General features: G+C 38.4%; 1 protein-coding gene across 16 annotated transcripts in view; it reads right to left on the bottom strand.

Moving 5' to 3' along the window:
• Nucleotides 1-25,000, bottom strand: part of Mical (Molecule interacting with CasL) — a 388,129-nt gene that overhangs the window by 344,656 nt on the left and 18,473 nt on the right. For 14 of the 16 annotated variants that reach the window (XR_010856366.1, XR_010856376.1, XR_010856355.1 and 11 more), the window contains exon 2: nt 3,877-3,935. The exons of the other annotated variants lie outside the window; for them this stretch is intronic. The gene's annotated coding sequence lies outside the window, so the exon portion shown is untranslated. The remainder of the gene's footprint in view (nt 1-3,876; nt 3,936-25,000) is intronic. 16 annotated transcript variants of the gene reach the window in all.

Here is a 25,000-nt window from a genome sequence, read left to right as displayed (position 1 = left end):
GTCTTGAGACAAAAAAAAAAAATTCCTTAAGCAAAACCAAGCACGCATCTGTTAGAGAGAGAGAGAGAGAGAGAGAGAGAGAGAGAGAGAGAGAGAGAGAGAGAGAGAGAGAGAGAGAGAGCGATCCATACTTCTTCTCTAACAGTGAGAGACTGAATACAGAAGTACATATACATATATACACATTTTATATATATATATATATATATATATATATATATATATATATACAGTATATATATATATATTATATATATATATATATATATATATATATATATATATATATATATATATATATATATATATATATATATATGTATGTATGTATATATAAACACGCACATACTGTATATATGGCCTAAAAAGGAAAACTTAAGATTATGCAATATTCAACCAGCAATGTCTGACAATCAACACAAAAGGAAACAAATTAAACCTCTCTCTCTCTCTCTCTCTTTGTTGCAGCATTTACTAGATATTCCACACACGAAGCCAACCTCCTTTTCCACGCTTCCAATAATAAAGAGCGGCAGAAGCATCAACAGCAGGAGGAGGGAATGCCCTCAGTAAAGAGTTACAGGGATGCTGTGAAGGGCAGAGAGAGAGAGAGAGAGAGAGAGAGAGAGAGAGAGAGAGAGAGAGAGAGAGAGAGAGAGAGAGAGAATCATCTGGGTTTACCTTGGCCCAGTGTAAGTTAATTTTAGCCACTCGTCCACATCCTCCCCCCCTTTCCCTACCTCCTCCAGCACCGGATATTAAGTTTCAAGTCAATATCAGACATATTCAAACATCATTACCATGGCAACACGTGCTTCAGAATATCATCTACACGGGTCATAATCAGCTTCCTTTCTAAGCTAGTCCATGATGCAAAAAGACACACGTACACACACTGATACAATCAATAAGAACCCAGTTGTAATAATATATTACTGTGCTTGTTTAACTCCCCTTACTTAAAAGAAAAAATATTACACACCACATATAATACTCTATGAACACTTCACCATGTTGACATGGCAAATATTTGAAAAGGCTAATCAACAAACATATGCATCTTCAACATCAAACCCAAGTATTTGAAAAGAATGACCAAACATATACATTTGTCATATCAACAACAAGTATTTGAAAGGAACCATATGTCCTTTGGAGGACAGTCATGCATTATAGAAGTGCTTGGGACATTTGCTCAACTGTAACGGTCAAATGTAACTAAAGCAGACCACGAGACATTCAAAGTTCCGTTGCTTGAAGGCGTTCAAACTCATCACTGTTGGACCATGCAGGAACCAAACTCAACAGACAATGTCCTAAAAAGATCTTAAAGTATACTGGTTGCATTTTCCTTATATAGCGAGGCTTTGTTTAAATTTGTTTTCATGGTCACGAAACAGCTTAGGAAAATAAGATATGGTATTGTAAGAAATTACACAGGATCGTAAGTCAGCATCCACTGCGCAATCCAGAAATGAGTTGATAATCATCCATATTTTAAGACAATATTAACATGAGAGAGAGAGAGAGAGAGAGAGAGAGAGAGAGGATAACACTTATTCTCAGCTGAGATGTCAGGCGTGATGTCATGCAGGCTCTTACCAGACACCACCCCCAACACACTCATCTCCCACCAGCCCCAACAAAAAGTTGGCAAAACAACTTGGTCGCAAGACGAGGCGGGAATTTCCGCTACTGCGCTTATTATTATACAAGTAATTTAAATGAACCAAATGTAACTAAAATACAAAATAATAATGTAAGAGCCTAAAACAAACTCGACACCATCCACACATGAAGAAATGAAAAAGGAAACGCTTTCAATAAAGAGATAACGAAGAAAATGTTTAAGAAAATTCCAACTACGCGGTCTTGCATAAATGGGAAAAATTATCTTCAGATATCAACTAGCAATAATTTCATATCTGCGTCAAATCTCCACATATCTCAAACTATTAAAAACAGCAATCTTCATTATATATACACCCTAACCTTATCATATCTAGTCATCATCTCTCAAGAACTTTTGGAGAATCTTACGAAAACGTGCTGGGATTGCAAAGGCTTTTTAAATGGACTCGCATAAGGAATTGTTAACCAAAATCCCTGCTTATGGGTTCGTCCACTCAAGTCATCTCATAGTTTTCTTAGACTAGTCTATTGCAACCTACAGGGGTCTTTCTAAAGGATCTGTTCTTTCCCCAACTCTGTCATTTCAGGTGTTCCTAAAGGATCTGTTCTTTCCCCTACCCTTGTCCTTTTTATCAAAGACCACATTCATATACCTTTCTTGCCATACGCTTCCATACTCAGATAATTTTCATGCTCATTCTTAACCCTGTTTGGCCTAGTGTGATGATGCTATTAAAGTGAATCAGCATATCCATAAGGAGAGAGGAAACTTGGTTTTAATGGCTTTCCGATCTTCATTTCGTAATCCTTGAAAATGATGACTAATAATGTGGATATTGAACAACTCCAATCTATCATGGTTTCGTCTTAAAAATAAATATTACTGTGCTGAAAGGCTCACATCAAGGCCCAGCTGATTTTGCCTCTAGGAACCTCGGTATGATTCTTAGATGCTACAAGAGCGTCTGCGAGCTGCTCTTTTAGGTATCTGTATGAGACTTAGTCGTCTTTAGTATGGAGTACTTTTTCCTTATTGAGGGGGGGGGGCCCTCACACAGTACTATAATCTTTACGGACTTATTAATGTTTTATGACGAATAAGCGAACATCAAAGAAGTTATGTTCTTTATTTGGTACGTTTTAGCCTAATGTCAAGAGAATAAAAAAAAAAATGGGGCATTTTGGCGAAATTCTAAACGAATATGGCCCTCATGACTGGCACCAAATTATCAGATTTTGGTAGAAATTGACAATAACTTTGGGGAGTGAATTATTAAACTTTCTTGGGCATTTTCACTCGTCCTCGTCGTACACACCAGGCTTACCGTTTACGACAGCTGGTTTATTCATTATGAAAGAATTTTGAAGTTTAGGCTAAAAAGGTAAATGCGGGGCACTTTATGCCATTTGGCGCTCAAGACAGTGAAAATAGGCGTTGGAGTGATTGTACAGCAGGATAATCTAGGAAATAAATGTAATGAATTAGGGTAAAAAGCTAAAAACCAGGTGTAGCTAGGGGCCGAAGGGGCGTTGCCAATACCTTCTTAATGAATACAATGTACCACGGGAGGTGCACTGCGGCACTACTTCCCTAAAGCGGACTACTAGTTCAGAAATCTGAATCCTTTGTGTCTCCTCAGTGATTAGCCCTGCTTCTTTTTGCACGGTGACTTTGTCACAACTGTGAATTTTCTTGCACGAGCGAGACTGCTTTGGGAAGCCGTGTTTAGCTGGGCTCTAAATTCTTGAAAAAAGTAGCTTTCAATCTGTGCATGGGAGGAAAGAGAATGGTTTGGTGCACTTTTAGGCTATGACCTCAACAACTTGCATTCGAAAATGATAATCAAATAGCTGGAAATTGAGAGAGAGAGAGAGAGAGAGAGAGAGAGAGAGAGAGAGAGAGAGAGAGAGAGAGAGAGAGAGAGAGAGAGTGTGTGTGTGAAGAAAGGGGAAAGGAGGGGGAAGGGTGATGAGAATGGTTACATGACAAACTCTATTCCCGGGTAACTTAATGAAGCCAACGATCGAGAGAGAGAGAGAGAGAGAGAGAGAGAGAGAGAGAGAGAGAGAGAGAGAGAGAGAGAGAGAGAGAGAGAGAGAGAGAGTTTCTTGTGGGATGTGAGATGCATCAAGGCAACCAATCACAGGAGAATTTCAGGATCAGGGACCTGACCTTCAGCTTCCTGTGATACGTGCTACAAATTTTCATGAGAGAAAGAGAGAGAAAAAAATTCAGACTCTTACCTTACAAATGATTCTTTCATTCCACTGGAGGTACGGGCTGTTCAAGGCTGCAACCATACCTACAAAGAGAGTAAATTCCATAAGATCAAATGGTTCAAAATATGAAACAGGATTAACTATTTACACAAAAACGTAAGGGAGAAATATTCTGATGAAGGTATATTGATAAAGTATTCGGTAAGACAAAAAAAAAAAAAAAAAAAAAACCGTAGTTTTAAATGGTTCCGATAATAATCTTGAAAAAGACCTGTGAATATCGGTCTTAACCCCAAATTTACACTTGTACATTAAAAATCAACTTATTCGCCACCTCAGCAGCTCTGAATTATTTTTATAACTGCATATAGATAAACAAGTTCCATAAATTTTACGCTAAATAATGAGAGACCTCTACAATTCAACTTTCAATTTAAAAATAGAAAATATGAAGACAAACCAAAGAATGACTAGCAAATCGCCATAATTTTTAATGGTAAAATCGTCTCTAAGACGACATATAGACAAAGCTTCACTGATATCTATTAAATTACGTTCATCCGTTCTCGAGACACTAGGTTATAAAGACTGACACACTGGAGGAGGAGGAAACAGTGCCGCCTCCTAGCTCCGTCGTCAGCGTGAATGTAAGTCCTTCCGTTCCCATCTGTATATTTTTGGGCCTTTTACTTCTAAGTCGTTTAGCTGGTCCGCTGGTATAGTGGTTAGTGTCGTGGTAAACCGCTCAGCTGTCGCGGGTTCGCGTTTACCACAGAGCGATGAAAAATCACTGACTCTGTATCCTGCTGCAGTGTGGGGTCTTTGGAAGCTTGAACTTCAAGTCAAAGGCCCCTGTGTGTTTGTTCCATGTGAATAGGTTTCATCTAATGAAATTACAATAACAATAATTTCTATATTTTTTGTGTATAACAAAAAATCTATTAATAAAACTCCATGTCTAACTAACAACAATAAGAGGAAGGGTAACATAATGTACTTGATATCTGGGCGATTCAAGTTCAGAATTCCTCGAATCCTGTCGTAATGTTTGACGGGACAGGCAGCATAACGTGCATTAACTGAATAATGACTAACGTTACTGATAGACTGAATATTCACTGGCACCGAAAACTGTAGTTACTTCAGTACTGTGCAAACATTTATACTCAGCAAAGTCCAACATACACACATACACACTAATATCTGCTGTATTTGCATTCGATCTGGTGATCATGATCTCAAATAAAAAAAAATATATATATATATATATATATATATATATATATATATATATATATATATATATATATATATATATATATATATAAACCTTATTTAAAATACCCTTGTCATTAAATCACCCTCTCACTGGAAACCCAATCCCAGCCTCAATTCACGGACTTTGTATCCCCATATAGATGTAAGCAGAAGTCTTGGCATAACTGTAAAATCAACAATTTTTGAAGCAAGGCAGTCGAGGTAACTTGCAGTCTCTGGCAGTTTTATTATTATTATTATTATTATTATTATATTATTATTATTATTATTATTATTATTATTATTATTATTATTATTATTACCGCTACACAATAAAATGATCATTCTCTGAAAAGTTTTGTACAAGGGATAAAACTGCCAAATTATTTATGACAGGTGGTGGACAACAGGCTCCCAACCGTCTGGTGACTAAAACAAGCGCTTGAGAGAGAGAGAGAGAGAGAGAGAGAGAGAGAGAGAGAGAGAGAGAGAGAGAGAGAGAGAGAGAGAGAGATGCTGGAATTCCATCCCAAGGAAAATCTTCCTGCTGCCAGGGACGCTGCACAACTGGGAGCATGGAAGCATTAGATTGTCGGTGTTGGAAAGACGTGACTTCATCTGTCGAGTTAACGGAGCTTCCGAACAAGCCACGGAAGGAAAAAATATACTATTTCCTCGACCTTTCTTGGAGGGGTGTTCAATTTGGTAAAGAAAAAATTTTAAGTGATGGCAAAATAATTCGAATTTCATTATAACTTTTTTTTTTACCACTGCTACAAGGAATGCCGTCGTTAGCACCTCAATGAATAAAAGTCTCTCAAGAAGATATGTGAGTTTGTTCTCTCTTATATACTAAAGGAAAAATTGACCACAGAAGAGTCAATCGTTTTCACAAAACAATTTGCTATTATTAGGAAAGCTTTCAGCATTTTTTACTTATCTATTTTTTTCTTTATTATAAATAATAGTTCATTCATTTTCCCACTAGTGGACTACCACTTTCCTGGGGCCTCTTCCTTCGCAAATACCCAACTTTAACTGTACCCAGTTACAAAAACATACCCAATGGGCCAGCCCTACGAGAGTAAAGAGGTGTGATTTAATTATAAGAACAATCCTACAATTCGTACGATACTCCTATTCGAAATTTGCAAGGGAGTCTATATCATAGACACACCTAATCAACATTGTAACATACACGTTGCTTTAGTGACTAAGCCAATTCCCAAACCTGTTCCGATTCACTCAGCATAGAATTTAGTTAAGAATTATAATAACTAACCACACATACACACAATAACATATTCGCCCTTGCCTCGCTAAAAGCCACTAAAATGTGAAAGTATTTACGAAAAATTATCCAATAAACCTGATGATGACACCTCTCTCTCTCTCTCTCTCTCTCTCTCTCTCTCTTCTCTCTCTCTCTCTCTCTCTCTCTCTCTCTTAGGAAAGATGCATGATTATGAAGTCGCACTTCAAATTTAGGACCACTCTCTGATGATCCCGGGTAGCATTGCGCGTTTGATAAGTTGAAGTCTAAATGGATCCTCTCCCAGATTCAGTTTTATCTGCAGCTGCAACGTTAAACTGATTTTCTGTCTGTGCCTTTCAGCATTTAATCAACGAAGAAGTGCATTCCTACCCGCAGCTCAATATCTCGCACCCCACGTTGACTGTGTAATAAATCAGAATTTTTGTGTTAATCATTTACATGCGTTTACATTTTTCTGCTGTGATTTTGATAACTGCATTCATTAATTCTATATAAACTGACCCCTACGTCAACCTGATATCAACTCAGAACTGGCTGAGCCCCAGAATAAAAACATTGTTCATTAAACAGTCAAATGGGTTGCGAAGAACTGAACCGCGGGTTAAAATGTACTTCTTCATTGATAAAATGATGATTGGAACTAAATGGAAATAAGTTTAATAATAAATCAGAGGAAGGATCCATTCAGATGTCTTCAACTTATCATGAAAGGCTACCCAGGATCACCAGAAAGTGGTGATATTCGTAGATGTTTCTCTGTAAAAGGCTTCATAATACTGCATCTTTCCTGTAAGAGAGAGAGAGAGAGAGAGAGAGAGAGAGAGAGAGAGAGAGAGAGAGAGAGAGAGAGAGAGAGAGAGAGAGAGAGAGAGAGAGAGAGAACATGCGTGTTGTCCATCCTAACATGCTCATATACTTATATGAGCGTCCGTAATTCAGGATCAATCCCAAAACAAATCAATAGTGCAACTTTAAAACTAATTCCCTGCATCACCGCACTCGACAACAGCCCGTAAGCAGCCTTCTATCGCCATCACTTCGTCCCTTTACAAAGAGGTCGTGAAAAACTGTTTGCACTTCTCTCGTTGATGAAAAAAAAAAAAAAATACATATATATATATATATATATATATATATATATATATATATATATATATATATATATATATATATATATATATATATGCTAACGGCAGGTAACTTGGTGACGTCAAAGAGAGTTCCAAGCTGGAGAACATGGAGGAAATGAATGAAAAGTCAGCGTGGAAAGGAACTCACAAGCGAGTAAGGGTGACAAATCCACGAATTAGTTAATAATACGAATGAAACACGTGCAAATAAATTAATCAACAAATCACAGTACGTACGAACGAGTAACCGAATTTCAAAAAAATATGGGCCTACATGAAGTGAAACAGAAAAACATGTACGTATGAATGGCTCTCAATGCAATACATGCAAATAAACTAGTGGAAAAGAAATTAATTAACATGACTGATTTAGTCTATTTTAATTAAACGTAAACATAAAGTAAATATTTATGAAGGTGGGCATGAGGTGGAAATTTACACGAATGAAACTTGCATGTGCCAACGAACTGGTTAATAATTGGTATGAAACGTGAAAGTAGATTCGGATGTGACAAGAAAACTTGTCCGCAAGAACGAGTTGAAAATTAATGGAACTTCTAACACACTGACGTTTGCAATTCAGCATGAATTCGAAATTACTATTTATTCGGAAAAAAATAAATCATACCAACACTAATTCGTACGTGAAAGAAAAGAATATTTAGTTAATGCAAAATGCCTACTTCAGTATTTATGAAAGTTAGGTAAAGAAACGTATTCAAAGATAAATCTGTTTCCACCTATTTGATTTTAAATCTAACAAAAATTACATCAGAACTGTCAAAAGAATGAAGCTTCAATATAAAAACAAAAAATTCTATTCAATGCATAAAACTTAAATGACTTGAAACGCACGAAAATATGTTAAACACAACACAAATAAATAAACAAATAAACTAAGAAAACAAATGAAGAGAATAACTCAAGCACGATCACCTTGCAAGCAAACAAGAATAACTCGCTCACAGAAAAAAAATGCCAAGCAGTCAAGCTACTTGAACTGTCAAAGGAATATAGACTGTCTGGAAACGGGAACTGGCGAGTAGTGTCTTCAAACAAAACAAAACGAACTACAAGTAACCTGGAATGAATAAAAAATAACACACACGCACAGCGGACCCTATCTAACCATGAAATGAATGATGACTAGTTGTATGAGGACGCTACCATAATACAGGTGCCTAAAAGTCAAGCCTTGGCCTAAATGACAGAAAGTACATGAATCTAGGAGAGCACAATCGAAATACAATATGAAGCACCTGAAAGTCAGAATCAGAATTTCCTTGAATGATTATTATTATTATTATTTCAGTAGACGAAATAATAATAATCACAGGGGCCACTGACTTGAAATTCAAGCTTCCCAAGAATGATGGTTTCAACCTCCCACCGCAGACCCCAACTGCAGCAGTAACTATCATGATACAGAGCCAGTGATTTTTCATCGCCCTGGGGGAGACGCGAACCCGCGACATCTGAGAGGCATGCCACTACACTACCCACCATACCCGCGGACCAGCTAAAAGATGAAAAAAATCAAGTTCGTGCTTACAGTAACAAATCTCGGTGAAATCACAGGCCTCAGTGCAATCAATCACCGAACACTACGAGCACCCCTGTCACCTTTTGATCTAATAAAAGCAGCTAGCCGAGCAGTCGATGAGGAATAAGGTCGGGCATTTATTGCAACCGTACAAATATCTCGTTATATAACCTGAAAAGTGCTGCGATGATGTTTTCAACTACACTTTCAGGGCAAGTTTCAATCACACCAGGAAACATTACAGTGAAGCAATGAAGTATTAAAAGTGTTTCAAAGCTACCGCGCAAGTAAGCTTCTTTTGTACAATATTGAATGATGAAAATAATACGACTTCTGAGATACGTACACTTAACACAAACATGTACTGTGCACAATAAAATCCACCAATCACACAAGGACAAGTCTCCCAAATTAATTAACTAACTATCTATATCTATCAATCTATATATAATATATATGTGTATGTATATATATATATATATATATATATATATATATATATATATATATATATATATATATATATATATATATAATATATATATATATAGGTGCTTGTAATGGTTTGTTTTGAATTAACTGATAAATATTTTGCGTGAGTACTAAAGCGCCCGCGCGCGCACACACATATATACATACAAACACACACACATATATATGTGTATACAATACATGATTAGTGACGCAAACAAAATACTATTTCAGGTAATTAAAAGCGAGCCATCACAAGCACCTCAGCCAGTGAAGAGTGAAAATCCTCGATGTAAAATAACATTCAATTCCCCCATCGACCGGAGTGATACGACATTTACGGCTTTCCAAACCATGTGGTTGAGGAGCGAGTGAGTTTGCGTGTCCTTGGGCCTATGACGGGGTCGATCGGGGAGGTCTACGGCGCACTGTATTAAAGGTGTAAGGCACAGAGAGAGAGAGAGAGAGAGAGAGAGAGAGAGAGAGAGAGAGAGAGAGAGAGAGAGAGAGAGAGAGACCTTCTGGAGCCAGCCTGTACTAGATAAATATTTATATGACGGGAAAAATGTCTCACTGAAATATTATTGGAGTCGTAAAGATGCTTTCAAACGACTTGAAGCACGGGACATCCAAATCTTCCCACCCCCACCCCACCCAACCCCACCCACCACCAATAAATCTCATTCGATCCTTGGATATTTTCATTCCCCTCCCTCCCTCCCTCCCTCCCGGGAGGAGAAACCATGGGAAATGACATTTGAACTTTTACTAATCTAATTTATCTATGGCTACCTGGCATCATAACATAAACAGTCACTGACGATGGTATCATAATTTCGTTTTGTTACGCAATAAAAATGACAAGACTTAATAACTTCTTCAGGAAAATTTAATCACATCAACTGTATTTAAATCTTCTTCAAAAGATCAGCATGTGACATGGATCTTAAAATAATTTGAGTAAGGATGGAAAAAAAAAATTTTATATTTACTGAAAACCTGATGTATTAAGCAGCATCCCCCACATTTCGCTCTGGAAAGAAGGTAAACCCAGGACCCCAATATACACCTCTAGAGAGACAAGCGCAAGCGCAGGTGACGTCACACTAGCAAGTGATTCATTCATGTTTGGGGTGGCAAACCAAACCATCCCGCCAAAGAGTTTCTTATGGGGATATCCAATGAGTGCATCGACTTTTCCAGCGGAGCTGGGAATTCTTCCAGATGTGTGTTTACATAAAAAAAATAGTTTCCGGTAAAAAAAAAAATCCGATAACAGAAAATCGAAAGACAATTAAAGCCTAAATGAACATTTTAAAATATACCGACGTGTGTTTGTGAGTGATACAGGCTACGAAAATACGCATGGAGTATTTACTAGGGATCACATTTACCTCACCACTTACAGAGATGAAGAATAATTTCCAATTCAATAACAACGACAGTGTTAATCCTACATAAACATTTGGTTGTGTATAATTGTACGTATGTCTGCTCAGGCGTTATATACAAAAACAGAATCACAGATTATGGAAAACAATACGTATTGTATATAAAAAAAAAATAGAATCACAGATCATGCAAAACAATATTTCACTCTAACATTCTTAAGAATAAAATCATCTCTTGCACTCTTTGAAGCCTCCTGACTGACATCAAAATGAACGACGAAGTTGTAAGTTCAGTTCCAAAGGACCGAACTAAGTCGGTTCTTAAGCACCATCTTGAGAAGTGAAAAGATTTCCTGGGAACAACTAAAGGTACACCAGGTGATAATAACGGCACAAACAAAGTTTAATATGGAAATCAGAAGGTTAAAGAGAAGAAATGTCACAGACCACGTAAAAAATGACGGCAAAATTCCTGGACGGTGAGAAATTTTCAAGCATAACAAAAGTTTAATGGTCTGAAAGTCAGGTAAAACAAAAAGAATATTCAAAGTTTGGGAGAAAAAAAAGTCTCGAAATTCTTTGAAGATCAATATCTCTTCTTTAAAGCTTTCTGCATGCCATTTTTCGCAAATGATCTGTGAGATGTCATAAAAGCAGTAACTCGATATTCCAAATACAGAGAGCAATGATCAATCACTTTACACAAGGCCTAATTGGAGTTTTAATGAAAAGTTGGTCTCCATACCTATGATCCCTAGGTTTCACTGCAATTATTTTCAAGTGGGGCATCAATAACAGTCTATGAGACTATAGTCCAGTGATTCTCAAACTGGGTGCCGTGGCACCTTGGGGTGCCACAGACAGTGCCTAGGGGTGCCGCAAGATTGTCATGAGTTTTGTCTTGGCTAGATCATCTCAGTGAACTTTTGCAAAAAAAAAAAAAAAAAAAAAGGTTTGCAGAAGTCTTCATTATTTTCAACACACACACACACACACACACACACACACACATATATGGGGCATTAATAAAAGTCTAACATTTAGGGAGACTATAGTCCAGTGATTCCCACGCTAGTGCGCCTCAGAACGGGATGCCGTGGCACAGCCTTAAGGGTGCCACGGTCCCTTTTTCCTTCCTAGTCTCTTGGCGAATGTTTTTAACAAGAACGTGGACACCTGGGGTGTCTGTTTTGACCTAGGCTCGGTCAGTGAACCACGCAAGATTGTCATGAGTTTTGTCTTGGCTAGATCAAAACTCTCAGTGAACTTTTGCAAAAACGTGTGTCTTACTTGATAGGTAAGCAAACTCAGGTTAAATCTCGATGCTTTGTATGCCTCACACACAAAATCAAATTCATCTCACACACACACGTCTGTCTTTGACAACACACATATATATAAAATTTATAAATTGAATATATATGATATATATATATATATATATATATATATATATATATATATATATATATATATATATATATATAAATATAAATATATATGTAGTAAAATAATCTTATTCATTAAAAAAGAAGTTAATTCATGCGATATGGTGGGATGGTGAAGAAGGGGTGCCACGGTAATGATTACATTAGTTAGGGTGCCATCACTCAAAAAAGATTGAGAACCACTGCATAGTCTATACTTTAGTTACGAAAGGTTGAGAATTTCCTATAATTCACGGCGCTGACAATTTTTCCCGATAATAATGTTGAAACAATTGTTAGGAGAGGGTGGAAAGAAAGAGAATAGGAATGAGGGCAGAGCAAAAAGTAAAACTTCACTTTAGCTTGCATTTTACTTGAACATCACAGACTCCTAAAAGATAACACAAGAAAGCAGAAACCAATAAGACTCCTCTCTTTTAGGAACTGAAAACTCGCCCAGATGTAACATTAAGATACTCATATTCCTCTCCTAAACGACTCACGAGTTTTACATGTCATTTACGAACACTCCTTTTATACACAGTTTAACTGGCGTTTTCAATGACTTTTTTTCTACGTCTCTATTTCAGGCATAATCCCAATTTGCCACTAACCTAAACCTCCCAACTAGTAATTGGTCTAATAGTACCAGACGTCACCTAATATCCTCCAACAGTTTTTGCCTCGACAGGATAAGACCTAAGCGTTGCCATAAACGGAGGTGATTTAATTATAAGGAAACGAGTCAAAGAAGCCGGCAATTGCACTGGGCGAGCCATCTTTAAGCTCGAGGATTTGTTGGGACCTGGGCGGGGATAATCCTTTCATGATTTTGTTCACCAGCATTTGTGAAAATATGAACTGAGTAATGAGAATTAGCAAAATTATATCAGTCACTGACCTTATTCATGTCAAGATTATCAAGAAGATGAAAACTGAGATTGGAGTCATAAGAATTGTTACCACAGTATCATATCATTAAAGTTTTAATATTTCTATTACTAAGTGGAGGCAATCACTGTATCCTCTTACACCTCTGGTCCTTTCTGCTGTTGATTATGTTATATAATTTATCCCCATGAGATGATTACTTTACTTGGACAAAAGTGCACAATAGAGAACAATTAACGGGGGTTTATTTACAAGGTTTAACAAATAACCCATATGAACAGGGGTATGGAACAGAGTAGCAAATATATCTGTGGTGCAATTAAGTGGGCTCTTTCGGGTTTCAGCAGAGTATATATTAGGATCCAAGTTGGGGCTGTGTGCCAGGGATGCACAAACATCTCTCCTTGGTTGAATCAATTCTAGCCCTCTAGAAATGAGATCCACTGGATTGGAATTCCTGATTAGGCCTCCCTGATCTTAGAAAGCGTTCCCACGTGCGTTGTGAGGAGAGGGAGACGACGATATATGTCCGACCTTTGACGGGTTGGTCACTTGAAGCAGCCAGGATCATTCTTGCAGCTTTTTTTTATGTCAACCTTGGCTGCCGCCAGCACCCCCATCGGTGACTTGGTGTACCTGAGGATAAGAGTCTCGCCAGTACTTGACCTTTGGGGATAGTACTGAGAAGGATAAGAGTAGGATGGCATTAGGATTCTCAAATAACACCTGCTGGGGAGATGGATCCGTGGTTCTTTCTCACCTTCTAGTCTCATCTATTGGCGAGTTTCAAGGTGCACTCGGCCTCTTTGCTTTTTAAAAGAAATGCTTAAAAGGCGAGCTCAGTGGACTGGAATCCAAAAGGGCCTACTTAATTGCGCCACAGATATATTTGCTACTCTGTTCCATGCCCCTGTTCATATTGGTTATTTGTTAGACCTTGTAAATAAATCCCTTGTTAATTGTTATCTGCTGTATACTTTCATCCAAATAAAGTAATCATCTCATGGGCATAAAGTATCACAACCTGGTAAGTAGATCTCCCAGTAGGTAATCTTGCACCTTCTCTCTAAACATGTACGTCCACGAGTGGGTATCAAGTTCAAATCCAGGGTTCAAATCCAGAGTTTCATTAATTCCATGTGTTATCTATATATGTGGTTATATATATAATATAAATAAATATATATATACATACATACATACATATATATATATATATATATATATATATATATATATATATATATATATATATATATATATATATATATATATATATATATATATATTATATATATATATAGTTATGAACCACATGGAATTAATGAAAATCTGATACATATATATACACTATATATATGACTTTTTTTATCACATCACCGTGATTCATATTCAATCAGTAAGCTACAGACGTCCTTTAATATCCAATTCGCTCTACCTCGGAAATAATATATTTTCATATATGTTACCGAAGGGGAATTTTTTAGTTGATAATAAGTTCGTCGTCTCGTGGGCTCGAACCAGCGAAGACAAGAACTCAGGACTACAGTGGACGGATTTTAACCCACATGGAATTAATGAAAATCTGATATATATATATATATATATATATATATATATATATATATATATATATATATATATATATATATATATATATATATATATGCGTGTGCACATATACGGTATGTACAGTGTCAGTCTTGTTTTGCGAGATTCCAACAATGCAGCAGCTGCTGCATAAAGGAGGACACACGAAGCTCTCAGCTTAAGATAAAACCTCCTTAAAAGCCGGCTATAAAAGCGACCGGATCCAACCGCCCTTTCCACAGAAGCAAAACAAGGCAAGAAGTGTGACCTTGAGGCATCCCGCCCAACGCCCCACCACCCCTCCCTCGCAGGTAAGGCATCCCCTATCATTTTTACGTTTCCAACATCCCTCAACCTCTTCCCCCCTTCATCCAACGTCGTCATGAACGACCCCACTTCCCTTCACTGTTTACATGTCGACAAGCGATCTGAGATCACTCACCAACGCCATCTTGTAATAACACAGTTAAGTAAATATTCCTCTCACTATAGGAGTTATTATCATAACAGTAAAAGAATACATATCATCCTAAATATTAGTTAATGGGTGAATAAATAAATAAATACCAAGACATCTTAGCGGATGCATGCATAAATAATAAGATAAGCAAATACACACACACAAAATTACTAAGATATGCGAATAAATGCAATACAAAATATAAAGACATGCGAGACCATGCACACACACATAAGAGGTGTGAGTGCATGATTACATGCGCAGTAAAACAAGCATGTGTATGCATATATAAATATTAAGTCATGCAAGCGCACGGAGATATAAATGCTCAGATTTGCCAGTGTACACTTAAACAAAACACATTCAACATTTCATTTTCATATACTTTGGTTGTGACAGTGTCTGCAAGAAATTCAAAGGACACCTGACACTTACAAACTAGTATTTTCATGAGAGATAAAACAAGTCGCCGGGGATGCAAACAGAGCAATACCATTTGAGTACCAGAACCTGAATTCCACAATTTCCTTTGACACTCGTGCTGAACAAAGCTGAGAGAGAGAGAGAGAGAGAGAGAGAGAGAGAGAGAGAGAGAGAGAGAGAGAGAGAGAGAGAGAGAGGGGGGGAGGAAGCTCTTTAACTTTATGTAATTTTCATATACACGATCCGCTGATTAATTTGAAAGCTTTATCAAAGCCAATTAAAAGCAGGTTAAATTATCTAATATGAAAAGTCCCCTAATTCAGTAAAAAAATTACTGTAACAAACATAACACCATGGATCTTGAAACTCAGAACTTCGCGCAGTACAAAAGTGCACAATGCTCATCTAGATCGGGTAATAGGACCCTTTCCATCACTACAAGAAAACTTGATAGTCTGAAAGTTACAGTTTTTGGTGCTCCAAAGTAATGCAAACAAAACGAACGCTCAAAACCATACTAAAAGTTATCACAGTCAAAGGAATATCAAAACACTTTCTATGACAACACCGAATGGAATGGAATGGAAAGAATTTAGGCCAAAGGCCAAGCGCTGGGGCCTATGAGATCATTCAGCGCTGAAACGGAAATTGGTAGTAGAAAGGCTTGAAAGGTGTGACAGGAGGAAAACCTCGAAGTGCACTATGAAACAAATGTTAATAGAGGTTGGATAACAATATGGAAGAAAGAGAATATGAATGGAGGTCCAGTAAAAGGAATGAAAGGGTTGCAACTAGGGACCAAGGGAACGCTGCAATGAACCTTAAGTAGTGCCTACAGTGCACCGCCTAAGGTGCACTGACAGGATTATCCCCTATTGGAGACAACACCGAAAAGTTATTTAGCCAACTCTTTACCTACTACAACCTCTGCAGAACTTTAACAGCGTCTATGGGAACAGCAACTGGCTGCACCTGACAACTTTAAAAGAAAAAAAATCCACAATAACAGCAGGTCTCTTCCGGCCTTCAACCGGACAGGACGATAATACTTAAGGGACTCAGTCACTGGAAATCATGCTGACCTCAAGACACCACATTCAAGCCGCAGGAGTTCCGAGGATTTGGATGACTTGGACACATATACATAATAAAAAAAACTGTGAATCGTCAGAAAGAGATCAGTGAGAGAACAGAGAGAGAGAGAGAGAGAGAGAGAGAGAGAGAGAGAGAGAGAGGGAGAGATCCTGGTACCTAAAAGTAAATCCAAAACAAGGATTCGTGGTTGAATGCCAGGTAAGGAAGCGTGTAGGATATTGACCTCCAGCCAGAGGAAGGAAGAAATATGAGATTGGACGGAGGGGAAAATGATGACCACCGAAGGATCAGGTTAATAATCACTATTACTACGGTACTTTATTTTCATGCTCTTAAAGACGACGTAATATATGCATACACACACATACATATATATACTATATATATATATGTATATATATATATACAGTATATATATATATATATATATATATATATATATATATATATATATATATATATATATATATATATATTTGTGTGTGTGTGTAAAAAATTCGCTGATATATTGGGCCTCAGTGGCCTGCCCGGGAAAAACCTCAATTACGCAGTACTTAGGATCCACCTCCTTTTATGACCTTTGCGTCTGAATTGCTAATGCCCTGGACTCTCACTCGAAAGACCGGGGTTCGGTCCCGTGGTGAGTCAAATTTATATAAAACTTCCAATACGCCAAGAAAAGAACATGAATAATTCACCGCAACGCAATACCTTAAAATTCAATGTGAATGAATGTTTGAAAATCAAACTGAATTTCCACGTAAACCACGTAAATAAGTTCAGATGGTTCAACCACGTGCAGCCAAGGCAACTACGGAAATGACATCGACAAGGCTATGAGCACTAAATGCTAGTCATCAACAGTGACTCTTTAATAAACACCATACAGGAAAAGCATTCTTCACCGCTTCGAGGAACGAGGAACGACAGAGAGAGAGAGAGAGAGAGAGAGAGAGAGAGAGAGAGAGAGAGAGAGAGAGAGAGAGAGAGAGAGAGCAAGTTACCACTATAATAAAACAATCTCCTTCCTGGAGGGATGAGATACGATGAAAACACCTGAGATTATGTACACTTAGAAGACTTTAATTGCGGAGATGATGCTCTTCACACAAGAGGATATTGGACCAGAAGAGCGGTACATTATATAGGCAACATATACTTAAAGCTGGCACGTAACCTTCAAATACAACGAACCAAAATCAAGGGAAAATGCCTTTCACTCGATACCATAAACTAAGCTAGGGTTAATCAGTAATCTGAAGTTTACACGTTGCCTTATAAAGACATTCATGAACATATTTAACATGATGAAAGGACCCAGTTCCCGGAGGATACTGAAACACTGGCTGCGATGTGGGGCATCGAATTAAGATCGTATTGTTGGAAAATTAAAGGACACAGGATTTAATCGCATTGCATGATTGGCAAACATTTGCGATAGATCAAACAAAAGTGAATGAGAGAGACTATAATAAGGAAGGTTTCAGACAGTGAGAAACAGAGAGAAAGAATAAATCGATACTTTTTATAGGTCACGATCGAAGCCAGCCTTGACCTCGGAGGCTAAACAGCTGATCTAGAAGAGGAGGAATTTGACGAGATTCGTGACCAAGCCCAACACCCCATCACACAACGAAACTACAGTGTAACTGACAACGACCAGTCCAAAATAAATGATTGGCATTTGAGTAAAACCTTCCAATACTTCAGAAATACTGTCGCCATAATGGCCATCTCAAGAAGGACAGTCCACGAATTTTAGCTGTTCCAACCTTTGTATATATAAAATTCTATACCCACAAATCACATTAAAAACTTCGGCATCACATTCATGTGACGATGAAACCAAGAAAAATCCACATAAACCGAAATAAACTGGAAATAAAGTCACATGCTTAAGAATATACACTTGAAGGCCACAGCCAGGGTCCCATGTGCACTGCTGTCTACCAGTGTGTCTACGCCGCCAACACGCATGATTAACCAAACCGATAGGAACATAATCAGGATCAAGTGTTCCATGTACACACAACGTCCAATTTATCTAATAGGAGAAAATACCTATACTGCCATGAACGCTATTTCGAACATTGTTGCAAATAACAAAAAGACAATGAAATTCCTCTTAGCCAGTGTCATTTACTGGCAACGCCTCGAAGGCCAACCTGCGGAAAGAGGTCAAGTCCCAAGGGGATACTGTATACTGTATATGTGAATGTGGACACAAACACAATGTGTATTGGTGGTGTAGCGAAGGACACTTGAAAATCAAGACTAGATGACAAAATATACAAAATGGTCCCTTTAAGTGAGCTTAGACTATTTCAAATATCCTTTAGGCGTTACCTAAAATAAGAACGTATTCAGAACAGCATTTGCGACGGAGACACTGCATAAAAGACAAACTCGCATAACAAACAATCTCGGTTGGGTTATCCAGAGTAGGCCGAGGTGGAAAGCATCTCAAACAAGTTCTAGGAACGTGGTGGAATTGAAGAGCAAAGGCTTATGATTTTAATGGGTGTGTTGATACTTTTAGAAAGCCTCCTTAATTCTATGGATGTACAGAATTTTATAGCGTTCGTGCCTACGCCGCATGCTACTTAGCTTCATACAGTGCTTTCAGTCTAGCATAGCAGGGAAGGTCATGCGGGGTTCCCCAACTTCTTGGGAAATTACGAAGTATACCGCAGCATATCTATCTGGCCTCAGCGGGGACCATACTAAGGAGCATTAGTTTATGACTGGTCTGATCAATGTCACCCATAGCGTGAGCATAGTGTTATTAATTTTTTTTTATAAGCCCTCTGTCACCATGCCACATGCTCTCCACAGTCTGCTCTGAATCTGTCAATAAGAGTAGACTATGGCAAATCACAGACGACGATGATATCCAGATCTTTTACTTTAATGTTTTATCTTAATGGCAGTCCTATCTGGGTCATAATAATGATTGAGACTTCTATTTCTTACCTTCGTGCACGAATTCGAATTTGTTTCCGTTAAAGGATGACCAGTTCGTTCCCGCCCAATGATAGACTGTACTATTAGTTCAATTTGAAACTGTTCAGTGTTTAATGCGAGTGTGATAAGAACAAGACATGAAAATCGTCGCGAAATAAAAACATCAATGAACTCTGGTTTTTATCGATACGCTAACCATTATAATGACAGAACCAAGATATATAATTGATGCGTTCGATCCGAGAGGAAATTATCAATCACTTCAACTATCAAACTAAGTAGCCACGACCAAGCAGGTCCCCCTGTTTTTTTATTTATTTAAATTTTGAGCTTGCTGGGCAGCTTTAAGAGATCAACTATGTCGAAGGCCTTCGCGAGGTCGAGACAGTGTCAATTCTGGGATTCAAATTACGACTCTGATTTGCTTGATTAGCTGCAACATCGAAGAAGATATAGTTATCGGTCAGATATTTGAAGAATGCTTCTTTCAAGATATTCTTAAGGATTCGGTCAAGTTGGGATGTTAATGATTTATGTCGACATAATTTCGGGAGATACCTTCAGCTGTTTTGTTTTAGTGCTGGGCAAGTGATACCGTGCTTGAAGATTTTTGCAAACGTCACTATGTTACTGATTCCTTAGACTAGTTATGCATGATTTCAATAGCACTGCCCGGAAGTGGTCTGGTCCAGCTTCAGATTTAGTTCTGTAAAGAATCGATTTCCTTTTCAATCATTTCTTTCATAATAAGTTCTTTAAAGAATCGATTTCCTTTTCAATCATTTCTTTCATAATAAGTTCTTTAAAGAATCGATTTCCTTTTCAATCATTTCTTTCATAATAAGTTCTTTAAAGAATCGATTTCCTTTTCAATCATTTCTTTCATAATAATGTCAATACTTTGTAGTGACGGGAAATCATTAGTACTTCGTTCGAAGAATGCAGTAGGATCCTTTTTACGGTGGTTCGAGTCTGTGACCGAAAATACGGATAGGCTAAGCACCGCTCAGAATGACATTCACAAATCTGTCCTAGTATTTTGGTTCGGGATCATTTACTTTGTGAGGGCCAATTTCACTTCACTTTTTGATGTCTGCATGCACACGAGAAGATGAACTTCGGATTACTCGCATATTCTTCCTACTTCCTAATTTTCCTCGGTTTGGTTTTCGGCGTCGAGAATATTTAAGACTTCGTTCTATCTATAGTATTTCAGCTGTTATTCTAACGGCTCGGCTCGAGTTCGGCAGTGTTGACCTTGGAGTTTTCAGGTTCCTTTTACTCTCTTAAAATAAAACTTTCTGGTTCCTCGAAATTATGGAAGTTTTTCCTGCCTAGTATATTATTATATCTTTGGCAGAATTCGTCAAACGCTTCGCACATTTTTTATGTGATATTTGGAGAAATTGAACGTTCTATTGTTTCTTCATAATTCAATCAATCGACGCTCAGTACCATATAGTGCTTGGTAACAGTCCGGTTTGCCTTGTGGAGGTTGGGTGACGTTCAAGACACAGAGAGGTGTTATGGGGGGTATTGTGCCTGACGTTCAGATGAACATTATATGCAGGGTCACATGTTGTTATGTGGCGATCCGAGTGGACGGTTGCCTAGAGATGTTGTTTAAGCTATTATAATCAGTGAAAATTAAACCAAGAGTGATTCTCATCTTACATTCTGCGAAGCCATTCCAAATATACTTTGTAGATTATGGGTGTCACATATCTCAATTATCCTAATCAGTTTAACATCATAGTTTCTAGGACATCATCATCTTGCAACGGGACAGCAATAAAAACGGCAAGTAACAATACATCTGGGTCGGGTGAAACCAGTAAATTAATTACTCAGACCGTATTGGTAAGTTGATGTTCTTGAAGGACGGCTCTACCAGCAAGCCAAGGTAGCGATAGGGATATAAAGAGGAAGGGGTGGGGGAGGTGGAGGGGACATGATATTAAGAAAAGGTTTAACTTTGCATAAAATGCTTGGAAAGAGATATCTTCATCATTTAATGTTGATATTTCATAAGTATAGACGTTTCTTGGATACAAACCCTCCCTTTTCTCTGAGGATACCATAAACAAAATGTTTGAATGATCTTCTATGAAAAATTCAAGTCCTTTTGCCGTTTCATTCAGGAAGCTCTCAGTGAAAGCAAGGAACGTATAATTCTCTGTGACAATCCTCTTTCAAAACAGGGATTTTTGCGAGCCTCCCTTTGTGAGACAGTAAAGCCTCCAATGTTTACAAATAGAAAGGAGAGGGGATTAGCGGCTCCTGGTTGCAGTTATCCTCAATAAGATGTCCTGTAGCACTGTCATGAGATCATGTGCTGTGGTGTTTTGTGTATACAAAGGGGGGAAGGATCGGAAGGGGGTAGCTGGGCTGGGTGGATGGTTGGGTAGGTGCGACAGCACGATTGGGAGAGGATGTAAGGGAGGGGCCGGATTAGGTGGGGGCATGAATGCTGGAAAATTTCGAGGGGTTTGTGGATAGCGAAGTAGGTTATTGTGTAGGTGGTGTTGATTACAGGTACTTAGTTGAATTTTTACAATGTTTGGTGGTAATTATCATAATTTTTACCCTTACTTTATCCTCGCTACCAAATCTACATTTTAGGCACAAATGTGGGTGACCTCTGAGGCATTTGCCCAACTTCCGCCTTCTTAATCCTTACTGGCATTATCACTTCTACATAAAGGTACATATATTACAATCGCCACAATTACCGTTACTGAGGATGACCCGGAAGGAGGAGAGGGTGGTTGGGGGTGGGGGTTGGGATGTGCCAAGTAAGGTGGGGCGAGAGCGTGGGGAGATACGAGTCAGGTGTCAAGGAAGAAGAGGGCAGTGGGTTGAGAAATGGCATAAGAGGTAGGGGAGTTGATAGTAAGGGGAGAGAGGCCTCTAGTGATTCTGGGAGAGAGTAAAGTAGGGGGCAGTTGAGAGATGTTGCGATGGTAGGTGGGTGGGTGGGAATGTATGTAATGGCCACATCGAATCGTGAACTGTAAGAATTGGAGTTTTCCGTAAGGAAATTTGAGAAAGCAATGTTTCCCTAGCAAGATCCATTTGGGGAATAATGATGTGAAGAGCGGTTGTCAGTAGTTAGTTCATTGTCCCCAACAGTTGATGTGTCTGTTTCCGATTCTTCAGATACAGGAACATCGCGAAGGTGAAGTTAGCACTTTCGCTGGCATTCCTTAAGCCAGGGAAGGTCGTCATCGCCAACGCCGTCGTCCCCGGAGAGAATTTCGCATGGGGTGTTCATGTGCCGTTTTGCGTAGCCTTTTGCGAACTGGCCAGCGGCAGGAGGATCATGCGGTTGGGCAATCATGTTTTGCGGTTCTGCAAGGCAACCAGAGTAGATCTGCATCTTAGGGTATATGCGTAGCGTGCTATATAGTATAAGTTAAATTTGTTCTGACCGCATACGATTGCATTTGATATGTGCAATCGTAGCTTAGAGATGTTGTTTGCTTTTTCGTTTACCCTTGTGAATAATGTCCAGGTATACAGGTATAGGCTATATTCTACTGCTTCAACAAGTACTGTTTTATTATACAGAGCAAGGTAGCTTTGCCTTGTTTTGACTCTTGTCTTTAAACACAGTTTTCACCCAAGTACCATCCATCCTGATACCAATAATTTCTTCGCATGGGGCCTTGTCAACCTGCTCCGCTAATGGGTGTGTTAGACTGGCTGTTAGTTATGGCTGGTAAGTATATATGAATGGATACTAAGCCTACATTATGGATTATCATAATAATAATATAAAAAGTTATATAACTAACAAATCAATCGATCAATAATATCAGATTATTAATACATGTACTGACGCAACGTAGTTAAGCGGTTCAAGATTAAGATAACACAATAGTTTTAATAAATGATCACGGGTTAATGGATAGTTATTATCTGTAGATATTTGGGACTGGAGAATGTAATGGAAATGACAGACTGCTAAGCCGCACAGGGTAACGGTGCCTTGGGTTTTACCGCACCCCCGTCATTGGTGGACATCTCCGGAGGTCATTCAGACCTGGTATCCCATTTTAAGTTTTCTGTAAAAGAAAACTATTGAGACGGCTATTTGTCTGTCCGTCTGCACTTTTTCCGTCCGCCCTCAGATCTTAAAAAATACAGAGGCTAGGGGGCTGCAAATTGGTATGTTGGTCATCCACCTTCCAAACATCAAATATGCCAAATTGCAGCCCTCAAGCATCAATAGTTTTTATTTTATTTAAGGTTAAAGTTAGCCAAAATCGTTCGCCTGGCAACGCTATAGGACACGCCACCACCGGGCCGTGGCTGAAAGTTCCATGGGCCGCGGCTCATAAGCATTATACGTCGTACAGAAAACTCGATTGTGCCGAAGAAACTTTTTTACTTGTTTCATAACGATTTTAATCTTACTATAATATTTCTTATTTTCGAATATCCTACCTTGGTATCGCCAGATTTTTATGGTAGTAATCAGATAGTTTTAGTCACTTTTCACTTGATAGGATAACTAGGTATACAGATAGATATATAGAATATACAATTTAGGCCGAAGGCCAAGCGCTGGGACCTATGAGGTTATTCAGCGTTGAAAGGAAAACTGATAGTGAGGTTTAAAAGGTGTAACAGGAGGAAAGCCTTGCAGATGCACTATTAGAAGAGGGTGGATAGTAAGATGGAAGAAAGAATATGAATGGAGACACAGTAAAAGGAATGAAAGGGGTGACAGCTACGGGCCGAAAGGACGCTACAAAGAACCTTAGGTAATGCCTACAGTGCACCGTGTGGAGGTGCACTGACGGCACTAACCCCCAACCGGTGGGATAACTATATATGATATATTGAGCAAGTAGCCAGAGAGAGAGAGAGAGAGAGAGAGAGAGAGAGAGAGAGAGAGAGAGAGAGAGAGAGAGAGAGAGCTTAGCGGATGTCCAAAATGGCAAACATCCTGTATTGCAGCATTTAATTTGAAGGAATCAACACTGATATAACTAACGGAAACAGGGCTAACATGAATGAGACAAAAATACCGCAACCTTGGTCAAGAAACGTTTCGTAGTTTTGGCCCAGATGAAATTTGGGTGTAGGCAAAACCAGTTGAATATGAGATTAGGAAATAATTTTGTCTGCTACGAAGTTTTGCGCAAGCGATGACTGCAACAATTATAGGTCAATATCCACCCTTCCAATACCCTCTACAATACGTGAAAAGTTGATATATTAT

The sequence above is a fragment of the Macrobrachium rosenbergii genome, chromosome 21, assembly GCF_040412425.1.
Source record: "Macrobrachium rosenbergii isolate ZJJX-2024 chromosome 21, ASM4041242v1, whole genome shotgun sequence".
In the NCBI taxonomy this organism is placed as follows: Eukaryota; Metazoa; Arthropoda; class Malacostraca; order Decapoda; family Palaemonidae; genus Macrobrachium; species Macrobrachium rosenbergii.
The sequence above is the reverse complement of the archived record's forward strand: the minus strand, read 5'-3'. Positions and strand labels throughout refer to the sequence as shown.